The sequence below is a fragment of the Saimiri boliviensis genome, chromosome 14, assembly GCF_048565385.1.
Source record: "Saimiri boliviensis isolate mSaiBol1 chromosome 14, mSaiBol1.pri, whole genome shotgun sequence".
Classification (NCBI taxonomy): Eukaryota; Metazoa; Chordata; class Mammalia; order Primates; family Cebidae; genus Saimiri; species Saimiri boliviensis.
Window position 1 is genome coordinate 4239623 of NC_133462.1, and position 13356 is coordinate 4252978.

The following is a 13356-nucleotide window of genomic DNA, read 5'->3' on the forward strand; positions in this document are numbered from 1 at the left end:
TCACTCAAAAACAGAGATCCAGCCTGGCACAGCTTCCTCACTCAAAAACAGAGATCCAGCCTGGCACAGCTTCCTCACTCAAAAACAGAGATCCAGCCTGGCACAGCTTTCTCACTCAAAAACAGAGATCCAGCCTGGCACAGTTTCCTCACTCAAAAACAGAGATCCAGCCTGGCACAGCTTTCTCACTCAAAAACAGAGGTCCAGCCTGGCACAGTTTCCTCACTCAAAAACAGAGGTCCAGCCTGGCACAGTTTCCTCACTCAAAAACAGAGGTCCAGCCTGGCACAACTTCCTCACTCAAAAACAGAGATCCAGCCTGGCACAGCTTCCTCACTCAGTAACAGAGGTCCAGCCTGGCACAACTTCCTCGCTCAAAAACAGACATCCAGCCTGGTACAGTTTCCTCGCTCAAAAACAGAGGTCCAACCTGGCACAGCTTCCTCGCTCAGTAACAGAGGTCCAACCTGGTACAACTTCCTCACTCAAAAACAGAGGTCCAGCCTGGCACAGCTTCCTCGCCCAAAAGTGTGACTTGGGACACACAGGCATGGAGTAACAATTCTCACCCTAGATTCAGATACATACGTAATATTTGCAAAAAAAAAACAAAAAAAAATTACATACCAATTAAATGTCAGGTGGAAACACAACATCTACATGAATAAAATGACCTAAGGTGCAATGTGAAATGTCATTAAAAGTTTGCATTAGAATAGTTCAGATATTTCAAAAATATTCCAGTATGGTCGCTGTGTTGCTGACCAGTCTTTCTCCTGAGATGTGGTCACCGTAATGATCTCAAGCTTGGACCTCGTGGACAGACTGGGGCACTCAAGCTAAGCCCTGGTCCTCACAGAGTTCTGCATTTTGGAAGGCTGAGGCAGGCAGATCACAGAGGTCAGGAATTCGAGACCAGCCAGGCCGACATGGAGAAACCCCATGTCTACTAAAAATACAAAAAGAGCTGAGCGTGGTATCAGGCGCCTGTAATCCCAGCGATTTGGGAGGCTGAGGCAAGAGAATCGCTTGAACCCGGGAGGCAGAGGTTGCAGTAAGCCAAGATTGTGCCACTGCACTCCCTGGGTGACAGTGAGATACCATCTCTAAATAAATAAATAAATAAGGGGCCTTGACCCTGAGAGCCAACCCGGGAAGCCACTGTGCACTGTGGGGTGTAGTCAGGGGCTGAGGACCCAGGAGCTGGCAACAGGAAACGCAGCATGGGGGGGCTGCGTGCGACATGGACGAAGGAGAAAGTTTCTGTGAAACCCCAATCAGGAGATGATTTTTTCCTGTTGTAAGTTGAGTGGACTCCAGATGGAAAAATATAAGGAAGAGTATATGCAATGATTGAGCAGGAGTGTCTAAAAGGCCAAGTAGAGTTGTGGTATTTTACCCTCGAGAGAGTGGAAGGGTTTTGAACGTAAGTGTGGCATCATCATATTTTTGTCTAAAATGTATCTGTAAGACCACTTCCTGAAGTCAGACTTGCACGAAGCTGTAAAGGTAAGAGGTAACGTTTTCTGAGCTCTCACTCTATGCCAGGCAGTGCTCTGAGTCCCCTTTATGGGTCGTTTCTCTAATTCTCACAACTTTGGGAAGATGTTTTCATCATTAGTCCCATTTTGCAGATAAGAATACTGAGGCTCCGGGAGTTAATTAATTTGCTTAGCATCTTGCATCAAGAGGGCCCGGAGACAGGGCTGACGGCTGCTTACCCGGAATGCTGGTAACATCGCCACAGGCATACCACATGCATGCCTTCACGAAAATCAGACTCTCCCTCCAAAATGCAAGTCCGATTTCATAAAATAACCTAGGCTGAGAATAAAATACAAGTGGGTAGTGAAACAGCAATATAATAAAAACATTTGCCACCATGTGCCACTGTTCTGCTCAAAATCATGCCAGGACTTCCCTTCTCCGTGACGTTGACACGACTGTATCTTCTCTGCCCCAGCTGAGCTGAGTGCCCTCTGATAGCATCTCCTCCACCTCTGCCCTTCACTGACTGCGATTCAGTCCCAGTGGCATCCTTGCTATTCCTAAAATACACCACGCACGCATCTGCCTCGGGACATTCACACATGCCATTCTCCACCTGAAATGACTCTCCAAAGTTATTACATCAATGTACACTCCCATGATTGGCATAAAAATCTTTGCCTGTTTTTCTTAGTACTGGAAAACTCTTCACCCAGAGAGGCATAGGGCTCGCCCCTCCCTGCCCTTCACTGTCTGCCCCAATATCTCCTAATGCGTCAGACCTTCTTGGACCATCCTGTCCAATGTTGCAACGCTCCCTCCAGATTTCACATCACCTCTTGCTCCATTTTTTCTTTCTTCAGCATATCTCACTCACCCTCAGCATATGTGCACATATTTTACTTATTAATATTGTATACTGGCTGGGCACGGTGGCTCACGCCTGTAATCCCAACACTTTGGGAGGTCGAGGCAGGGGGATCACCTGAGGTCAGGAGTTTGAGACCAGCCTGGCCAACGTGGTGAAACCCCCTCTCTACTAAAGATACAAAATTGGCCGGGTGTGGTGGTTCACACCTGTAATCCCAGCTACTGGGGAGGCTGAGGCAGGAGAATCACTTGAACCCAGGAGGCGGAGGTTGCAGTAAGCAAAGATCCCACCACCACCCTGCAGCCTGGGAAACAAGTGAAACACTGTCTCCAAAAAAAAGAACATATATATACATTGTTTGCTACCTGCCTCCCCACTACAGTCAGTCCCCATGAAGCCACAGACGTTTTTCTGCACTGTTTCCTGTGGTATCCCTGCACCCAGAACACACCCTGGCACATAGCACATAAGAAATATTTTAGAGTGAATGATGAACGCATAGACACAGACAGCATATAGGAAGTATGAGCAGAGTTACGAGTGCAGGATTACCGAGAACAATTCCAGAGGTCACATCACTATCTATAAGCTCTGTCACCTTAAACTAAGTTTATTTTTCATTTTTTGAGAGGGAGTCTCGCTCTGTAGCCCAGGCTGGAGCGAAGCAGTGCAATCTGCATAAGAACAACAAGAATCTTCGTAACTTTTGAGTGACAGTTTAAAAAAATACAGAAGGGCCGGGTGCGGTGGCTCACACCTGTATTCCCAGCACTTTGGGAGGCCGAGGCGGGTGGATCACAAGGTCGAGAGATCGAGACCATCCTGGTCAACATGGTGTAACCCCGTCTCTACTAAAAATACAAAAAATTAGCTGGGCATGGTGGCACGTGCCTGTAATCCCAGCTACTCGGGAGACTGAGGCAGGAGAACTGCCTGAACCCAGGAGGCGGAGGTTGCGGTGAGCCGAGATCGCGCCATTGCACTCCAGCCTGGGTAACAAGAGCGAAACTCCGTCTCAAAAAACAAAAAAACACAGAAGTTGTTAAAGGAAATTAGAAATGAACAGAGAATGTTACTCATATCAAAACTTAGGCGCAATAAAAATCACACGTAGAGTGAAATGTGTATAGTTTTAAGCACACTTTTTTAAGAAACATTTTTAGAAAAAAAAATTTGTTTTTTTTTTTTTTTTAGAAATTATGAAGTGTGGGAACTTAATCACTGAGCCTGCATCTTGAGGAGCCGGAGCGAAAACAAGAAATAAATGGCAGTGAGGAGGAATCCAGCCCGGCCGGCAGGGACCGAGGGAAACCGAATCAGTGTCTACACTCGGGGCCCACGGCACTCACCACGCTGCGTCATCCAAAAGGAAAAAGAAAATCAAGAAGACTGAGGGGTGAGAGAAAAAAGACAATTGTGTACCATGTTTCTATTATCATCATTGCATCGGCTTCTCCTCAATCACTCTGGAAGTTAGAAGACAAAGGAGAAATATATTTGAAAATAGCCCATGGGCCTGGCACCATTCCCACCTGTAATCCCAGCACGTTGGGAGGCAGATGCGGGCAGATCAACTGAGGCCAAGAGTTCCAGACCAGCCTGGCCCACGTGGTGAAACCCTGTCTCTACTAAAAACACAAAGAAAAAATTAGCCAGACATGGTGGCAGGTGCCTGTGATCTCAGCTCGGGAGGCTGAGCAGAATTGCTTCAACCTCGGGGGTGAAGGTTGTAGTGAGCCGAGATCACGCCACTGCACTGTAGCCTGGATAACAGAATAACAGAGTGAAACTTGTCAAGACAGGAAGAAAGGGAGAAAGAAAAGAGAGAGAGAGAGAGAGAGAGAGAGGAAGGGAGGAAGGCAGGGAGGGAGGGAGGGAGGGAGGGAGAGAACACAGCCTATGTACTTCCATGGAGAGACCCCAGAATGCATTCTTAGGGATTAAATGACATCACGATGGCATCTGTATTGTGCCAAGAATCGGAGGAATCAGAATATACATTCATATTGACTTATATTCACCCAGAAACAAACACTGGAAGGATTAACATGAGAAAATTAAAATCGTGGCTCTCCCACATTTCCTTCCCCATCGGCCCACCTGGACAAGCTGCAGAGCTAGAAATCACCCCGACGGCTCCTCTTCCTCACCCTCTCCCCCTGTCCTAGCTTCAGAGTCTGTCCTTCCACAGACACGGTGTGCCAGCACCACAGAGCCAGATCCACCCTCTCTCCCCTCGTCCAGGGACATCCCCCCGCTGGTCTCTCCACGCTCATTTCTTACTACTCAGCTGTCCTTCTCCACACTGTAGCCAGAGTGACCTTTTAAAAGCGTTAATTGGGTTATGTTTTGTTACCACTGACATCTCCAGTGACTTCACGGTGCACTCTGCGCAGAACCCAAACTCTGTGACCTACGGGACACTCAACTCTCCAATTTCATGTTGGTCCATGCGCCCCTCCCTCCCTGCCCTCAGGCCACGTGACATTCCTGCTGTTCCTTGAAGACACCAGCTCCCTCCGGTGCTGAGTCTCTGCCTGGATGTGCTGACCTCCTGCTTTGCACCACAGCCTCCAGGTCTCTGCTCAGCACCATCTCAGCAAGAAGGGCCTTCCCAGACCACTCTGTTGAAAGAAATGCACTCCCCTGACCCCCATCCCTTCGCTAGCAAGGTCTGTCTTCCTTCTCTCTTGATGTTTATCCCCCTTTCCAGTTATCCACTCATTGACTTGTACGCTGTCCCTCTCCCCACATTAGAATGGAGACTTCACTGGCCAGGGACCTCACCTGTCTTAATCATCACCCTATCACTGGTACTTAGGGCCTGGCACATAATAGATGCTCAGTAAACACTTATAGAATGAAGAGCAGTTAATTAGAAACATATTGCTCATCACTTAATGGGCACTTAAATATTAAATAAACAGTGGTCCCCCGATGCAGTGGAATTCTGTGTGGTCATTAAAAATGATGATGATGTGGCCAGGCGCAGTGACTCATGCCTGTAATCACAGCACTTTGGGAGGCTGAGGTGGGTGGATCACAAGGTCAGGAGTTCAAGCCTAGCCTGACCAACATGGTGAAACCCCATCTCTACTAAAAATGTAAAAATTAGCCAGGCATGGTGGTGTGCACCTGTATTCCCAGTTCCTCAGGAGGCTGAGGCAGGAGAATCACTTGAACCAGGGAGGCGAAGGTTGCAGTGAGCCAAGATCACACCACTGCACTCCAGCCTGGGTGACAGAGCAAGACTCTTGTCTCAAAAAAAATAAAAAATAAAAAAAACATAAAAAGAAATGATGGTGCTGTTTAACTTTTATTGACATGGAAGATGTCAAGGATTTCATCAAGTGAACACAACAGGAATAAACCATGTATATAGACATCAAATTATATTTGCATATTTACACCCACATTTATGGAAATAGAGATTTGTAGGAAAATATTAACCAAGATGTTTGTAACAATTAGTATTAGGTAATGGTGGGGTTAAATAGCTCTTCATTTTTTGAGGTGTTTTTATTTCAGTTTTTAAATTCAGTACGTGCTAGCCTTATAACTGGAAAAAATAAAATTATATGTGAGGGGAAAAAACAAAATGAAGAGGCCGGGCGCGGTGCCTCAAGCCTGTAATCCCAGCACTTTGGGAGGCCGAGGCAGGAGGATCACGAGGTCCAGAGATCGAGACCATCCTGGTCAACATGGTGAAACCCCGCCTCTACTAAAAATACAAAAAAATTAGCTGGGCGTGGTGGCTCATGCCTGTAATCCCAGCTACTCAGGAGGCTGAGGCAGGAGAATTGCCTGAACCCAGGAGGCGGAGGTTGCGGTGAGCCGAGATCGCGCCATTGCACTCCAGCCTGGGTAACAAGAGCGAAACTCTGCTCAAAAAAAAAAAAAAAAAAAGAAATAAAAGTACTACCTCTAAGGAGCTGAGAGTATTGGCTGAGAAGGAACAGGCAAGGTACCAAGATCTCTTTCCTGTGACTGACACCTCCTCATTGTCCCTCCCGAGTTTCAGTCTTTCAAGGTGAGGACGGCCCAGTGTCTCCCGCGCAGCGCCTGCAGGTAACAATGCTGCCCTGGGCCCTTACAGATTTGCTGAGAAGATAGATCTTATGCTAAGTGTACTTTTCAGCATAAATTGATATGTGATAACATAAATATTATCGAATACTAACAAATAGGCGAGGCGCAGTGGCTCACACCTGTAATCACAGCACTTTGGGAGGCCGAGGTAGGCTGATCATTTGAGGTGAGGAGTTTGAGACCAGGGTGGTCAATTTGGTGAAACCACCCCCTCCCCTCATCTCTACTAAAGATATAAAAAATTAGCTGGGCATGGTGGGATGTGCCTGTAGTCCCAGCTACTTGGGAGGCTGAGGCAGGAGAACCACTTGAACCTGGGAGGCAGAGGTTGTAGTGAGCCCAGATTGTGCCACTGAACTTCAGCCTGGACAACACAGTGAGACTCTGCCTAAAGAAAAACAAAACGCTTTCCAGTTGTGACTTTATTTCTTCTTGTTTTCTTATTTTTAATGGAATTCATTCTAATGTTTCCACACTTGCCATTCGGGGATATTGGGACAGAATTACACCGCCACAGGCCAACCACTGTGACCATGATTCCTTTCCTAAGAATGAGGAAGGTTGTGGTCCGTGAGGTTGTTTCATATTATGCTACTGCTTTGCAAGATGACACTTTTGCGAGTTTTATTTCTTACATTTATTATTTTGCATACTACTGTGCATGTATTAACTGTTACTCCATTTAGGTACGTATGTATTATTTTGAGATGGAGTCTTGCTCTGTCACCCCGGCTGGAGTGCAGTGGCATGATCTCTCCTTCAGATTTCCTGCCCTAGCCGCATGGCTCTGTTGTTACTGTTCGATGCAAGTTTTATTGTTTATTTTATTAACCTTTTAGCAGCATCATTTAGCTATGGTTGTTATCCTAAAACACCCTGTCCTCTAAGGTACACAGTTGGATGAATTTGGACATGTGAAATAACCCCTCACAGGACACTCGCGTGCATGCGTTGTCGGGTTTTTTCGCTTCTCACAAGAACGTATTTTAGGCATTTCCATCTCCGTGCTACACATGGGGAAATAGAGGCTCGCAGAGGAGGAAGGCTGTGGTCCAAGTCACCTGTCCCTGGTCCTCCAGGCTGAGGAGCAGAGACCACCCACCTTTGGGGCTGCAGGAATTTGACACGTGTCTTGGGCGCCCCCTGTGGCCGAAGTGGAGAAACTCCCTGCTTAGTTAATTTCTTTGCCATCTGGCATTCATTTTTCTCATTCAGTATTTGTTGGTCCTCTCCTGTGTGCCAGACACTGTTCCAGGCTCTCGAAGCCCGTCGGTTTACAAAACAAGCCTCCTTTCCATCGAGGAGCTTATAGTCTTGCAGAAGGAGACAGACAGAAACCCATGGGCATAATAAGAACATTGACAGCACACTAGAAGGTGAAAGTGATTTGGATAAATGAGGAAGCGCAGAGGCGGTCCAGGGGGGTCTGGGGGGTGCAAAGGTCAGCGGGGGGAGCAGTGTGGTGGGTGCAGACCGAGGGGCGGGGCCAGGGAAATGGCCACGATGACCCTGAGTGAGCTGGGAGGTCACACAAATGTACACAAATGATCCCAAGTAGAACACCCCTTCACTGAGGATTCTTCCTCCCAAACTTCCTCCAGCAAGCCGAGCTGCCTCTCCCAACAGGGAAGGCTCATCCCATTCGACTTCAAACATCCTCAGCAATTCCCTGCCCACCTCCTTCTAGGAGACCACCCACCTGAGCGCGGCAAGCGTTTGACACGTGTCTTGGGCGCCCTCTCGTGGCCGCGGTGGAGAAGCTCCCTGCGGAGATCAGAATTCCTCCATCCTGATCTAGACGAACACCTGGTGACCCTTAAAAACCTGTCCCGGACGCCTCACAGGTTGCCTCACACTCACCGTTTGTGACGGGATGAGCCCAGAGCTGAGCGGTGCACAATCTACACGGTTGAAAATGCCGAGAGTATGACGGACTATATTGTTTGCTGAGAAGAACGATGGCAAGAAGAATCTAGCCGCCCCCCCCCAGCCCCCCCATCTAATACAGCAAAACACGAGATGTGTATCATACACCGGTGAACACAATTCTTGAAGCAGGGCTAGGTGACCTGCCCCCGTGGCTCCCTCGTGGAGAGTACTTTCTGCTTTGTCCTTGATCAGTGGTAAGCAGGTACCAGCTGCCTGCCTAGTTTATCTTGGCTCTATGAGAAGACACAGAACACCTGTTTGCTCATGATCATCACCTGTTCGGAGAGAACGACTACGTGGGTCAGAGCCCCTCCATGCCCTCAGCCCGAGATGCTGTCAGCCCCTGAGGCTCTCAGCTGGGAAGGCTCTTGGCCCCCGAGAGTCCCACTTTGCTGTTCTATGTGGGTGTCTGCTTCGTAATGCCTTCAGCGCCGCCTGGGTAGGGGTATGGTGGAGCTGAACTCGGTACTACACAGCTGGACATGATGGGGCTGCCACTCTTCCTCTGTGCTCCCACTGCACTCTGCGCTGACCCTGTCAGTTCACTGGGTGAAACTTCTCTCAATATCCTGTAAGCTCTTTAAGGATAAAATAGGATCAGTGTTCCATCCATGTCCCTGGTACTCAGAAGAGAGGCCAAAACATTTAAAAGGGAAATATTAGAGACCCCTAAGTAGCACGAGACTTAAGAGAACAAATTGCTCAGGTAGTTGTGACTAGATTTCTATGAGAGTCTGAATAATGACAGACAGGTTCTAGGAACTGGTGTATAATTATGTAGGGTCGCTAGCAGTAGGCAGAGTCACTGAAATCAGCTAAGGAATGGTGGTGCAGTCTCAGGAGTCAGCTGGGCACAGTGGCTCAGGTCTGTAATCCCAGCACTTTGGGGGACTGAGGTGGGCGGATTGCTCGAGTCCACGAGTTCAAGACCAGCATGGGCAACATGGCAAAACCCCCACCCTACAAAAAATTAGCTGGGTTTGCTGGCACACACTGTAGTTCCAGCTACTCAGGAGGCTGAGGCGGGAAAATTGCTTGAACCCGGGAGGCAGAGGTTGCAGTGAGCTGAGATCACGCCTCTGCACTCCAGCCTGGGTGATAAAGCGAGATTCTGCCTAAAAAAGAAAAAAAGTAGGGAAGGTATCCAGATGAACCAGAACACCAAGTACCTTTCTTTGGCCTTCTCTGTTCTTCTAGATACCTTCTCTCTCTCCCTTTCCCTTCACAGGGGTCCCCCTGGGTTATCTGCTGGCCTCTGCGCCCTTCTGGCCTCCTCTCTGTCTCTCTGGCCTCTCCTCTGCAATCTGGCCTGCCCTGCACAGCCTGGGTCCGCTGTCACCCAGGTCTCTCTCTCTCTCTCTCTCTCTCTCTCTCTCTCTCTCTCTCTCTCTCTCTCTTTTTTTCTTAAAACATACTTGGCCTGCTTTTCAGGCCACAAGGAAGGGGACGGTGCATCTCCCAGCCCAGGCTCCTGGGACCCATCTCGCTCTCCCTCCCTCTTTGCTTTCCCAGGCTGCCGCTGCCAGGACGTCACCCAGCGGTCCTGTCCCTTTTATCTCTCCATTGCTGCTGTTCTCAGCTGCTTTCTCCCAGACCTCTGCCCTTCCCACTGTGCCATCCAGAACCAGCCACATAATTGGTGGGATCCATTGCAAATGAGAACATAGAGTCCCTTCTTCAAAACGCAAGGAATTTCAAATTGATGACAGCTGAACATTAAAAGAAGCGTGGTGCCAGGCGCGGTGGCTCACGCCTGTTATCCCAACACTTTGGAAGGCCAAGGCGGCAGATCACCTGAGGTCAGGAGTTCAAGACCAGCCTGGCCAACATGGGGAAAAACTCCAACTCTACTAAATATACAAAAATTAGCCGGGCATGGTGGCACATGCCTGTAATCCCAGCTACTCAGAACGTTCAGACAGGAGAATCGCTTGAACCTGGGAGGCAGAAGTATACCGAGCTGCATTCTCACCATTGGTCCTCCAGCCTGAGCCACATAGACTCCTCAAAAATAAAAACGCTGGGTGCGGTGGCTCACGCCTGCAATCCCAGCACTTTGGGAGACCGAGGCAGGTGGATCACCTGAGGTCAGGAGTTCGAGACCAGCCTGGTCAACATGGTGAAACCCCAACTCTAGGGCCAGGCGTGGTGGCTCACGCTTGTAATCCTAGCACTCTGGGAGGCCGAGGTGGGTGGATCACCTGAGGTCAGGAGTTCAAGACCAGCCTGGCCATGATGGTGAAACCCCATCTTAAGAAAAAAATAAAATAATAAAAATAAAAGAAACCCCAACTCTACTAAAAAAAAAAATACAAAAATAGCCAGGTGTGGTGGCACACACCTGTAGTCCCAGCTACTGGGGAGGCTGACGCAGGAGAATCAATTGAACCTGGGAGTCGGAGGTTGCAGTAAGCCAATATTGCATCACTGTACTCCAGCCTGGGCAACAGAGCGAGACTCCGTCTCAAAAAAAAAAAAAAGAAAGAAAAAAGAAAAGTGCGGGCTCTTCCGAGCATGGGGCACTGGACAACCCAGGAAGCTGGCCCTACTTAGGCCCCAACCACCCTCCCTAAAGGGTACTGTGGCAGGCAGAATACCCCCACCCAACCCCCACCCATGAGAGATGTCCATGGACAAATCTCTGGGACCCGTGAATATGTTAAAAGAACTCAGCAGGTGCAATAAGATTAGGAATCTTACGTAGGGGAGATGATGCTGGTGTGAAGGTTAGTATGTGTCCACTCAGCTGGGCTCTAATCCAAAGTTATTCCATCCAACTCCAGTCTGGGTGCTGTGGCGGCCCTGGAGATGTGGGTAACATCTGCAATCCAGGTGCTCTCACTGAAGGTCAGCCTGGTCACATTGGTGGGTCTCATCCAAGCCGTGCGTTGAAAGGCATTAAGTGCAAAACAGAGGTTTCCCTGAGGAAGAAGAAATTCTGACTCCAGATTGCGGCCCCGGCCCCGCCTCAGTTTCCCTCCAACCCTGTGGATTCCAGGCTCACACAATTCAATTTGTGAAACAGATCTCTTACATAAATATCTTTTATCTTTCTTTCTTTTTTTTTTTTTTTTTTTTGAGATGGAGTCTTGCTCAGTGGTCCAGGCTAGAATGCAGTGGCCCGATCTCGGCTCACCGTAACCTCTGCCTCCTGCATTCAAGCGATTCTCCTGCCTCAGCCTCCCGAGTAGCTGGGACTATGGGCGAATGCCACCACACGTGGTTGTTTTTTTATTTTATTTTATTTTATTTTTTAGTACAGTTGGGGTTTCGCCATGTTGGCCAGGCTGGTCTTGAGCTCCTGACCTCAGGTGATCTTGCCCGCCTCAGCCTCCCAAAGTGCTGGGATTACAGGCGTGAGCCACTGCGCCTGGCCATTCTGTGTATGTCTTCACGTATGTAAACAGTACGTGTGATGCAGCACGGGCACTTGCTTCACATGATGAACCGCCTTATATGAAGCAAGCCAGAGACGTGGGGCTGTGTGATGGGTGTATGGTTCCATTCACCCGAAGTGTCGGGAAGAGGCAATCCACAGAACCAGAAAAAGGGGGAGCGGTTTCCAGGGCTGCAGACAGCAGGCCATGGCCAGCAACTGCTGAGTGGGGTTTTCTTTTGGGGTGATGAAAATGTGTGGGAACTTGATAGGGGTGATGGCTGCATAATTGCCAATGTACCAACTAGGTACGTTCCATTGGGAAGGTACTAAATGTCACTGAACTGCACACCTCAAGATGGTGAATTTTATGTCATGTGAATTTTACAGCAATAAAAAATACATAACAAAAGTATTATATATAAATATTATCTATATATTATACATAAATATATATTATAATTACATATAAATATATATTATAAATACTGTATATAAATATATATATATATATATTTGATTACTGATTTTCTGGTGACCACTGCCCCCTCCCCCCTTAAATTCGCGGTGGGTGCTGAGTCCGGGCCTTCTTCAGTCCACGCCCTGCAGTGACCCCAGAGGGAACTCTCTAACACGTGGACTTCTCCCTGCCATTCCTCTGCGGTTCCCCGACATCTGCGGAACAAAGTGAGGCTCCCAGTGGCTTTCAAGCCGACTTCTCCAGGCAAATCAAACTCCGCCCAGCGTGTGAGAGCCCTCCGCCCCACCTGGCTTCCCCACCCTGCTCTGATATCCATCCTCCTCTCCTGGGCTCCATAAACTCCCACTCCCCCTTCAAGACCCAGCTCGAGGGTGCTTCCTCGTTATGAAAAATCGACTATCCTCTCACCAGTGCTACAACCCCAGCCCCAGCTAGGGGGAAAACCACCAACGCAGCCTCCCACATGGGCCTCCTACCTGGGCTTCCCTTTCCCTCTTCCCTCTGACTCTGACCCAGCCTCCCATCTGGGCCTCCACCTCCCTCCCAATGACCCAGCCTCCCACTGACCCAGCCTCCCACCTGGGCCTCCACCTCCCTCCCACTGACCCAGCCTCCCACCTGGGCCTCCACCTCCCTCCCACTGGCCCAGCCTCCCACCTGGGCCTCCACCTCCCTCCCACGGAGCTGCATCCTGCCTCGGGACTCTGCTCTGTCCCCATGTCAGGCCCCACCCACACTGGCCCTCAGGAATTGTCCTAACACCCAAACCCCACTCTCTTGTGACCAATGGAAACTGGTGCTTAGAATGAAATATGACCTTTCTATGTCGGAGTGGCTGCAGGCAGGGAAGTTCATCTAGGGGACCCGCAGCAAAGCCAGAGCTGCCCCTCAGACACCCTCCAACCTCCTCACCCGCTCTCAGCTTTCAGTCTGACCTTCTCCCTTCTCTCACTCTCTCTCTCTCTCTCTCTCTCTCTCTCTCTCTCTCTCTCCCTCTGTCTGTCTCCATACAGCTGCAATCTGGAAGAAATTACTCTTCTAAACAGCCAGACTTCCCCAGTTTCAGGAAATTCCAAGCTGGGCAGGGGAGGGGCCAGGCTGGGGGCGCGCCCGGTCCAACCC